Raw genomic sequence first — 11,561 nt, 5'->3', positions numbered from 1 at the left:
ATGTGATGTTGCCTTCACTTTAGAGCTTGAGGTTTTGGTCCCCCTACCCAGAGAGCTTCAGTTTTATCCTGTACCAGGTGTTCATAAGTGTGAGTTTTTATTTAGATAAATTGACAGTGATAAACTGCCAGCCCATTCTGCACTGAGCATGTTTCGTGTGCCAGGAGCTGTACCGTGGTGGGTACCTGCATTATTTCATGGTCATTTACAACTGCCCTTTGACACGGATTTGGTAGACTATATTATCCTCATCATAAAGGTGCAGAAACTGGGACTTAGGATAGGAGGCTTGTCCTCAGACACACGTCTGTGAATAGCCGCCTTTGAACCTCTGATGAACACCAAAGCTGTGAGCCCAAATGTCAGACTATTTGCCATGGCTGCTGGGGAGGGAAGGATGAGGACTTACAAAACACAAGAAAACCTGTGTTTTGTAAGTCAGCAGATATATTTACATGTCTCCATATAAACAATGAAATTTCTCCATAGGAGTTACACAAGAAGAAACAGTAACTCCTAAAAAACACCTGGCGAACTTGGCTCTGCCTTAACGTTTTTTTGTTTTTTTTTTTTTGCCTTTTAACTATTTTATATTTATCTACATATACCACCACAGCTATCATTTTCACTGTATAAATGAGAAGTTTAAGTCAGGTAACAGACCAAGGCTTTTAAGTGTTGGTGCTAACTCTTGCACACTTTCTTTCTCAGGGGAGTTGGCAGAGAGCCCAGGTCCTCCTACCTTTAATTCCTAGAACCTGCAGTTTTCTGACGCACGGGCAGAGGTGCCAAAGAACCTACACTCAGAGCAGAAGACAAAAGCGCTTGTGAGCATTGAATGAATTTCCCTCCATGTGGCTTCAAGCTACCAGCACAGAAGCTCCACCAACACTCAGTCATCTCAGCTCTTCTGCTGAGAACGTGGCCGACAGGACCACAGGCTGCTTCGGGAGCAGTCCCGTCCCCAGAACTTTGTACCAGCCCGACCGCACCACATCAGTGACGGGAGCGGCCCTGGTCTTGTTTTTGGCAGTGTTTACCTGTGTCTGCTCACTGACCAAGGTCCACAGTTTATCCAGGTTGACAGTGGGGCAGAAGCTCTTGTTCCTCTTTAAGTGGTCGTGCCTCATACCGACTTTCCCAACGTGACCTGGGTGATATTTGTCAAGTTGATCCTGTGATGATGCAAGCCACCAGCATCACCTCGGCCTCCCGGGTGCTTCCTGTACTTGCTGATGTGGCCATGGCTGTGGCTCACGTGTCCCCGAAGTTTCTGGGTCTTTCTCAGTCTGGATGGCATATTGGTGGCTGAGATGCCAAAGCTGCCTTAACTTTCAATTTCACTCATCAATGCCCTACTTTTCTTTTATCAGCATCTTTTTGCTACTCATTCAAAAAGCCTCAACCAGCTCTTTTGGAATAACTGTTCTTATAGTTTTCTAGGAAAAAAAATCTGCTTCCTTTTCACTTTTTCCTAGGATTTTTTCACACAAGGCAGTATCTCTAAATTTGTACCATTCTAGGCACGAGAGAAACAGAAACTATTAATGAAATTTTTAATGTTATTTACTTCCTTCTCCCTGCCAAACACACACACACACACACACACACACACACACACACACACACACACACACACATTGCTTTTGCATAGTCATTATTCAAAACACGGACTTTAAAACTCCTGCTGCAGGCAGCTGATGATTAAGATGACTTCAAAGCATGTTGAGCTTGTGTGAGAGTAGAGAGGGGGTCAGCTGCAGTCCCAAGATGTAGCACACTGTGAATGAGTTCTGGAGCCTGCTTAAAGACCAAAAAGGTTTATGCAGCAGGAGGGCTAACGACCTCCTTTCTAGAAAAATGGACTGACTCAGAATACGGATGTTCCGCCCGGCATTTGTTGTTATGTGCAGTTGTCAGGGAGCCTTTGAGTCATCTGTTCTTCTGTGTTCACGTGCAGCTGCTCCTTTTAGAACAATCTAGGACATGTCACTGTTGGCTTGGAAAGGGAGAATGGCTTTTCTTTTAAACAAGTATATTTTGTTGATTGTGCTATTACAGTTGTCCCAGTTTTTCCCCCTCTTCCCCCCCAGGTATGCCCATTCCCTCCAGCAACCTCCCCCCTTGGTTTATGTCCATGGGTTATGCATGTAAATTCTTTGGCTTCTCCATGGCCTATACTGTTCTTAACATCCCCCCGTCTATTCTGTACCTACCCAATGACGCTCCTAAATCCCCATAACTTTTCTACCATTCTCCCCCTTCCCAGCTGATAACCCCCCGAATGATCTCCATATTCATGATTCTACTCCTGTTCTAGTTGTTTGCTTTGTTTCTTTCTGTTTTTTAGATTCAGTTGTTGATAGTTGTGTTGGTTGTCATTTTAATGTTCATAGTTTTGATTTTCTTTTTCCTAAATAAGTCCTTTTAACATTTCATGTAATAAGGGTTTGGTGATGATGAACTCCTTTATCTTTCCTTGTCTGAGAAGCACTTTATCTGCCCTCCCATTCTAAATGAAAGCTTTGCTGGATAGAGTAGTCTTGATTGTAGGTCCTTCCTTCTCATCACATTGAATAATTCCTGCCAATCCCTTCTTGCCTGCAAAGTTTTTTCTGAGAAATCAGCTGATAGTCTTATGGGAACGCTTTTGCAGGTAACTCTGCCTCTCTCTTGCTGCTTGTAAGATTCTCTATCTTTAATCTTCAACATTTTAGTTATGATGTGTCTTCATGTGGCCCTCTGTGGGTCCAGCTTGTTTGAGTCTCTCTGTGCTTCCTGGATTTGTATGTCTATTTTCTTTGCCAAATTTGAGAAGTTTTCTTTCATTATTTCTTCAAATAAGTTTTCAATTTCTTGATCCTCCCCTTTTCCTTCTGGCATCGGATGTTGGCCCTTTTGGAGATGTACCAGAGCCTTCTTAAACCCTCCTCATTTTTTTGAATTCTTGTTTCTTTATTTTGTTTTGGTTGAATATTTATTTCTTCTTTATGTTCCAAATCATCGCTTTGAATCATGGCTTCCTTCCCTTCACTGTTGGTTTCCTGTGGATTTTTCTTTATTTCCCTCAGTAGAGCTTTCATTTCTTCCCTTATGCTTTTGCCATACTCAGTGAGAGCTTTGAGCGTTCTGACCACCAATGTTTTGAACTCTGCATTTGACAGGTTGGCTATCTCCACATCTCTTGGTTCTTTTTCTGGGGTTCTGTTCTATTCCTTCATTTAGGCCATTTCTTCATTTCTTTGTCTCCTGAGTTTAGCAGCCTCCTGTGTCTATGTATTAGGCAGAGCCTCTTTGATTCCATTTTAGTGCACCTGTTAAGTCATATGGGGCAGAGCCTTGGGTATTCGCCAGGGCAGGGCAACTGCGGCTCTGTGTGTGTGGGAGGGGTCGAAGAGGTGGCAGTGCTGCTGCTGGCCGACTTCTAGAGACTTGCCTGGTCCTTGCCCCATTCCCAGTCACTTTACCCACTTCCTGTGTGCCACTGGCGCCCCTTCAGCTACTTCCTGGTTGTGCTTCCCAGGGTGGGTGGGTTTGTGTACATCCGGGCTCTCTGGCAGTGTCTTCCATCACCCCAACCCCCACTGGGTTTACAGCCAGAAGTTATGAGGCTTTCTTTCTCCTTGCATTGGAGCCCTGGGCTGCACAGTCTGGCCTGGGGTGGGCTCACTTGCTTACAAGGTGTATCCCTGATTTTTATCCACCACGTGTGAATGTGGGGCTGCCTGCTCCACTGGCCACCATCGCCTCTTTGTCCCAAGCTCGCTGCTGCCACACCAAGTCCTCTTCGCCCCTCCTGCCCATCTGGATGAATAGCTCCTTTAAATCCTTTGTTGTTGGCCTCCCATACAGTTCTGGGTGTTTTTTCTGGGTGAAATTTTGGCGGTCCTGGGTGTTTTTATTTTTAAGTCGGTTGTGTTCCTTCTTATGGTTGTGTAATGAGGTGAGGTGTGTCTACCTATGTCTCCATTTTGACCGTAAGCCTGAGAAAATGGCTTTTTATGTGGGGGTGGGGCACAGAATTCTCACTCTCCCTCTGCTTGGGAACATGGTGGAGAGAATGAACTAATAATTCTCAGAGAAATATATGAGTTCTGATGAGCCCAGACACCTGGAGAACAGCATGAAGTGAAGGCAGTTTAATGTAACTTTGAGCTCTAGTCCTAGCAAGAAAAAAATGAGGAAGATATGATAATTTCACTTCACTAAATAAATACTAATGCAAAGAGAAACCTCAATTTTCCGGCAGCCTCATGAAGTGAAAGCAAACTGGGTGGCTCTTGCAAAATCACTTTTGGTGCAGTGTGTCAGGGCCGTCACGCTGGCATTTTTTCCATCTGCATGGGAGCGTCCCAGTCCAGGCGGACACTGGGTACAGATAAACAGGTGGAACTTCAGGTCAGGTGAGGTCCTGGATCAACGGGCACAGGACATAAGGCCTTATTTTATTTTGTTTTTTTGTATGTCAAGTTTTTATCTGTACAGAGCATTTTGTGTGGTGCCGAATCCTGGTTTTTACTCCAGTCTTCTGTTACTTTTTCAATTGCTCTGAAGGGGTCGTGGGGTTCTGGGAGGGGTTCTGGGAGGGGTCGTGGAAACAGAAGCAACAGGATAAGCAGCATGAAATTTCAGAGTGGAAAAGGGTTTTTAGAGGAACACTCCTCCAGTGTTCCTCACATGCAAGTGCAGGGACTGGTGAGTGGAAGTTTTCATCAGTTCAGATAAAATGAAAACCAAAGAGACAGGGCAGTGAGTTTTGTATAAAGCAAAATGTATTCAATTTGCTTGGAATGAAATAACCTCTGCCCTTTCTTTGCTGTCCCCTTTTCTGTGAAGGGAATGAGAATATATCACTCCAAAGATATGCCTTTTAGCCCTGGCTGGTGTGGCTCAGTGGTTGAGTGCTGGCCTGTGAAGCAAAACATGCCTCTTTGACAGAAAAATTATTTTGAGCTGAAAACACTTAAGAAGCAGAAAATGTAGGAAATACCCCCCCATTTTTTTTTTTTGCCTAAAATCATGGTATAAATTCTTTCACTGGAGATAGACTCATATTAGCCCAGAGACACCAGAGGAATCTGGAAACGCAGCTTTACTTCATTGGTTTCCCCCCATATATTTACCTTCCTAAAGTTTTCCATTCTTGGAAGCCTAAAATGGCTTTCCTTTGTCCTGTCAGTCTCTAGAAATTCATTGGTTTTGGTTGAAAATGCTATGTAAGCTGAAGTTCTAAGCCACTGCTTTGAGTTACTCTTCATTTAGGTTTTTCCCACTGATATGTGCTGCATGTTTATTTCCTCTTGTTAATCTGGTACCCCTTCCCTCTCCTTCCCTCCCCTCCCTTCCCTTCCCTTCCCTTCCTTCCTTCCTTCCTTCCCTTCCTTCCTTCCTTCCTTCCCTTCTCCTTCCTTCCTTCCTTCCTTCCTTCCTTCCTTCCTTCCTTCCCTCCTTCCCTCCCTCCCTCCTTCCTTCCTTCCTTCCTTCCTTCCTTCCTTCCTTCCTTCCTTCCTTCCTTCCTATTTTTCTTCCTTCCTTCCTTCCTTCCTCTCTCTCTCTCCCTCTCTCTCTCTCTCCCCCTGCACTCCCTGCCAGTGGAAAATCTAAGATAGGAGAAAAGGCCCAAGAAATTAAGACCCAGATGGGGAATCAAATAGTCACTTTAGTCCTGGGCTGAGCAAGGGCCTAGTAATGCTCTAAGTCCAGTTCACAGGGAAGTCTCCTCTTTACTTCCCCACACCCAAACCCAGCCAGGTCTATTCCACAAGGCTAATTTGACTTATACCCAGTGACCAGCAGAAGATGTGGAGCAGAGAGATGAGTATGGATTGCTAGAGTGGGCAGGCTTGGTCTGCTTAACCATACAAAGAGAAGGGCAGGTGCAGTGAACTCTCACCCAGGACCTTGTCTGCCAGTGAACCATGCCTTGTGAATGTCATCTGTCACCAATCAGGTTCGGTGCTTCTATTTATTTAATAATTTATTTATATGGCAAGAATGTGGAGTGGGAGCTCTCATCCCAGACTTGGCTGAGAGGTGGAAATGTTGAAGAAAGAGCCTTCCTTCATGGACCAAACTGGGTGTGGACAGTGGCGTAGGTTATGGAATCATTAAAAGGGCCTTGAAATGCCCTGACAGTTTCACTGTGTCTGTCATCACTGGGTATTCAAGGACTGGAGAGAATCATACAAAGCTATTCTTAATTCCACTATCAAACTAAGTAAGAAAGACTTTTAAAATTAAAAACATTTAATCTGTGGTAAAATACACAGAACAATATTTATAATTTTAACCATTTTTAAGTGTATGGTTCAGTGGAATTGAGTACATTTACACTGTTGGGCCATCATCACCACTGTCCATCTCTAGAACTTTTTCATTTTCTCAAATTGAAAATCTGTCCCCAAGAAATACTAACCCTTCATCTACCTCCAGCTCCTGACCACCACCATTCTGCTTCTTCTTTCTACGAATTTCACTATTCTAGGTACCGCATAAGTGGAACCACACAGTATTTATCTGTTTGTGACTAGCTGCTTATCATAACATCTTCGAGGCTGATCCATGTTCAAACATGTGGTGGAGTTTCCATTTTCTTCTTTTTATTGAATTTAGTGGGGCGACATTGGTTAATAACATTATATAGGTTCCAGGTGTACAGTTCTATAACACATCATCTGCGCATCGTATCATGTGTTCACCTAAGTCAAGTCTCCTTCCATCACCATTTATCCCTCCTGTACCCTCTGCTACCTCCCCCTCTCCCTCTTCCCTCTGGTAAACACCATACCGTTGTCTGTGTCTATGATTTTTTCTCAATCCCTTCAGAATTTCCTTCATTTTAAAGGCTGACTAACATTTCACTGTTAGTGAAATTTTACTGATTTACAATTTAACTGATTGCTCTTTATGGGAACTTGAGCCAGACCTTCAGTGTGGCAGCTGCTACCTGTTGCCCCAGTAGTTCTGGGAATGGCCTAACAATGCATGGGCAGTCCTAGCATTTTCCTGAGCACAGAGCTGGAGAGTGGAAGATGTAGGATAAATTCTTTTCCTCGGGTGAGAAGCAGAATTATAGCAACCAAGAAGAAGATACGGGAATGCCCGGATGCTGTTTCGGTGGCTCCTCTCGGAGGACCCTGCCATGGGGAGCTGTCGTGTTGATGCATCTAACCTCTGGCTTGTTCCTAAAAGTGCCTTCTGTGCCACCGGGTTCATGATCCTCCAACTTTCTGCTTTCAGGATTGTGTACTTGAGAAGGTTCCTATGATACAGAAAATCTGAGTGGGAGAAAATGATGAACCTTAATGTATTCAGACATTAGTTGACCAAGGTCAAAAAGATTTCACCTTTGGAATTCTGCCTCCCTTTTGAAATATAACCACCGAGTTGAGTTCATGTTAAAATTTTGGCAATTTTGTTTTGCTGGCTCTGCATTATTTAAAATATTTTAGACTTTCATTGGTGTTCACTGTAAGATCTCTGGTGAGTAATGTTGAGGATTGAGTGGAACATCATTTGAGATGGAAAATAGAAAAGGCAGAGAGTTTTGGCTTGCAGCGTGAATGGCTTTGACTTTATCTTAAGATTCTGCTTTGACCTGTTTCAGGACCTTCTGGGGCAATAGCTGAGCTGCCCGTGTCACAGCTTCAGAAGCAGCCACCAGGGCCAGGTGTAGGGAACAGAGGCCCAGCCCCATCTAGGGGGGGGAGACACCTCCTTAATAGGCTGCATCTGACCGACCTCAGGCATGATTGTTAAGTGGAGATATTAAATAGAAAGAAAGGAAAACAACCTTTGGGAACTTGCTTTTTTTGCTCAAGAACTTTCTTTGTAAGATTTAGCCTGAAGTAAGGATCTATTTATTCTCTAGTTTGCTTCATGGTTTCTAAAAAGTGATTTGATTCTAGAATTACATGATTCCTGTTTTTGATATGTTTGTTTTTGATGTCAGAATTTGACTTTCAGAAGCAGTGTTTACTTGAGTGGAAGTGCAGCCAGTGATTTCTAAGAGGTGCTTGTCTCCTCAGAGGGGAAGTGTCTTAGGTCATTTGGGCTGCTATAACAAAATAACGTAGGCTGGGTGGCTTGTAAGGAATGGGAGTTTATTTCTCACAGTTCTTGAGGTTGGAAGTCTGAGCTCTCAGGGTGCAGCATGGTCAGGTGAGGGCCCTCTGCCAGGTTGCAGACTTCTCATCGTGCCCTCGCATAGTGGAAAAGGCAAGGGATCTCTGAGGTGTCTCTTATAGGGGCACTAATCTCATTTTTCAGGGCTCCACCCTCTGACCTAAGCACTTCCCAAAGGTCCCGACACCTAATACCATCCAGCACATTGAGCATTTGCTTTGAATGGATGAATTTGGGGGAGACACAACATTCAGTCTATATCAGAAAATATATGTAAAAACCATGTGGCAGCCTGCAAATGAAAATGTTCTTTGCCCGGGAAGGTATTACAGTCACAATGCAAAACAAATGTTGCAAATATATCTTCTTGTCTATTTCTAGAGGGGTCCCCACTGTTCCTTCATTTATTCAATAAGTATTTATTAAATGCATGCCATATATGTGCAAGACATTGCTCTAGATACTTGAGATATTCCAGTGAACAATACAGGGGGAAAAGCAATAATTTATGCACTCTTTTAGCATACATTCTTGCATAACAAGTCAATTATCCTGTAGGAAAGGAGGCAGTGAGCACCAGGAAAGAACAGAGCAAGGTAGAGGTCAGAAACATGTGTGTGGAGGGGGCACATGGGGACAGGGAAGGTTGGGATAAACTGCCTAAGGTGTCTGGGCCTGGCCTGGGGGTTCCTCCTCAGGTAAATCAGTAAACAGCCAACTGACTAGCACAGCTCTTTTTCTTCTCCATTTCTTTCCTTTTCTCTTTTTATCTCGGATTCTTGATATTTCCCCTTGTATCTGTCTTCTAGGCTCTTGAGTCTCTTAACATCGAGTGTTTTTTCCTTCTCCATTTACTTTCTTCTATCTATATTCCATTTTTATAGTCTTTTTATTATTGCCTTTTTTCTATCATCCACACCCCTGTCTCGTTCTCTTCCTTTTTCCGTTGGCTTTCTCCTTCTTCCCCACATTTCTCTTCCCTCTTTCCAACCTGTCCTGCCAAAGCCCTGACTACATGATTGGAGTGAAATGGGCAGATGGAGGAGTCCTTTGTGAGGTGGTCTGTGGGAAAATCTTATCACCCTTTTCTTTAGTGGTGCAGAAGCTTTTTTATTTTGATGAGGTCCCATTTGTTTATTCTTTCCTTTATGTCTCTTGCTCTAGAGGAGATAGCAGTTAAAATGTTGCTACATGGAATATCTGAGATTTTCCTGCCTACAGTATTAAAATAAAGAGAACCAACCATATGGGAAAACATATTTGCTAATGATACCTCAGACAAGGGTTTAATCTCCAACATGTATAAAGAACTTACATGACTCCATGCTAAGAAGACAAGCAACCCAATTAAAAAATGGGCAAAGGATTTGAACAGACACTTCTCCAAGGAATACATACAGAGGATCCAGAGACACATGAAAAGATGCTCAGTATTGCTAGCTATCAGAGAGATGCAAATTAAAACCACAATGAGATACCGCTTCACACCAGTCAGAATGGCCATCATAAACAAAGCAACAAACAACAAGTGTTGGAGAGGTTGTGGAGAAAAGGGGACTCTAGTTCACTGTTGGTAGGACTGCAGACTGGTACAACTACTATGGAAAACAGTATGGAATTTTCTCAGAAAACTAAAAATCGACCTGCCTTTTGACCCAGCAATTCCGCTGCTAGGATTATATCCTAAGAACCCTAAGGTACCAATCCAAAAGAACCTATGCACACCAATGTTCATAGCAGCACAATTTACAATAGCCAAGTGTTGGCAACCTAGGTGTCCATCAGTAAATGAATGGATCAAAAAATTATGGTACATTTACACAATGGAATTCTAGGCAGCAGAGAGAAAGAAGGAGCTCCTACCCTTTGCAACAACATGGATGGAACTAGAAAGCATTATGCTGAGTGAAATAAGCCAGGTAGTAAAAGACAAATACCATATGATCTCACCTTTAACAGGAATCTAAATAACAAAACAAACAAGCAAAGCAAAATATAACCAAAGACACTGAAATAGAGAACAGGCTGACCAGAGGAGAGAGGGGAGGGAATTTCAGAGGAAAAGGGGAAGGGTTTACAGGAACAAGTATAAAGGACACATGGACAAAAACTGGGGGGTGGGGAGGGTGTGGAATGGGAGGGAGGTGGGGAGGGCTGGGATGGGAGTAAAAGACAGAAAACTGTACTTGACCAACAATTTTAAAAGTTTTTAAGAAAGTAAAAAACAGTAAATCTAAAAAAAGAAAAAGAAAACCTTATCACCTAGCTTGTTTTCAGGACAATGTGATATACAAGTCTAACTTTAAAAGTATATTCTTTCTTAGAAATTTTACTTCATCAAAATAAAGCAAGAAGGTCACAATAGGTATAGTTTTCAAAAGTTTATTCTATAGCAGAAGAGGCTTTGAATCCAGATACGGAAGCAAATAGAACACATTCACTTTCTCTTTTTCACGGAGCCCAAAATTCTTTTTCCTTCCCACTAGATGGCAGTAGAGTTAAAAACAAAATCTAAAGCAGCTTTGGTGAATTTCCCCCAAGGCTGGGATGAGGATGGAGTCAGAACAGAATCTATGTAAAGAGAAAGTTAACTTACAACATAGGTGTGACATGAGGCTCAAACATGTCATGTGCTCATTTGGACAAGATGTTTCTGGGGCAGAATCTCTCCATGTTGTGTCACTGCAGGGTGAGTACAGCATTAGAGATCTATTCAATTCAACTTCTAATATGCAATGTAATTTTTAGTTGTCAAGGTGAAGCTTTGAATTTGAACCTGCCCTTAAAAATAGCTCCTGGTGTTTATACATCTCTCTCTATCTCTATATCTATTTAGCCATTTGTCTATTTTTTTTTTTTTGTCTTTTTTCTGCCACTCAAGACCAGGGTAGGTCTCAGAGGACATTTAATATAAAAATTGGAAACCCTGAGGAAGTCGGCTCTTTAGTAATTTCCCAATGTCTTCATAATAAATTTAGGAGTAATTTCAAGATTCTAAAATAACAATAAAAATGATAAATATATGGGGAAGGGAGATAAAGCAAATGTGTTAAACTGTTAAGAGTCGGTGAACCTGGGTGGAAGGTATATCATGGTCATTGTTGTACTTTTGTAACTTTTCCATGTTTTAAACTTTTTCAAAATAAAAGTTAAAAAATAGAAAGAAGTAATTACAAAATCTGTGGGTTAACTCACATACATTATAGATGTGTAGGAGGAATTACTGTGCAGCATAATCAAAACTATGCCAAATATACCAAATGCATGAGTGTAAGAAGTCTTGGATGATACCTCTATCTTTCTAGCAAGTCAAGGCTGAATCTTACTTATTTATGGGCTCCTGCCCGGTATTCATTCTTTCCATTACTCAACGCATATTTATTGCACAGCTACTAAGTGTATAACCCAAGCATTACAGCAATGAACATTGCAGGCAA

The 11,561-nt window shown here is 42.4% G+C and overlaps 1 pseudogene; it reads right to left on the bottom strand.

The window, feature by feature from the left end:
* Positions 1–603: 603 nt before the first annotated feature.
* Positions 604–1,300, bottom strand: LOC119060026 (60S ribosomal protein L27a-like; annotated as a pseudogene).
* Between the last annotated feature and the right edge of the window lie 10,261 nt (positions 1,301–11,561).

The sequence above is a fragment of the Artibeus jamaicensis genome, unplaced genomic scaffold (assembly GCF_021234435.1).
Source record: "Artibeus jamaicensis isolate MK-2021 breed Jamaican fruit bat unplaced genomic scaffold, CSHL_Jam_final scaffold_1964, whole genome shotgun sequence".
Taxonomy (NCBI): domain Eukaryota; kingdom Metazoa; phylum Chordata; class Mammalia; order Chiroptera; family Phyllostomidae; genus Artibeus; species Artibeus jamaicensis.
Note: the sequence above shows the minus strand (reverse complement) of the source record. Positions and strands in the feature narration are given on the sequence as shown.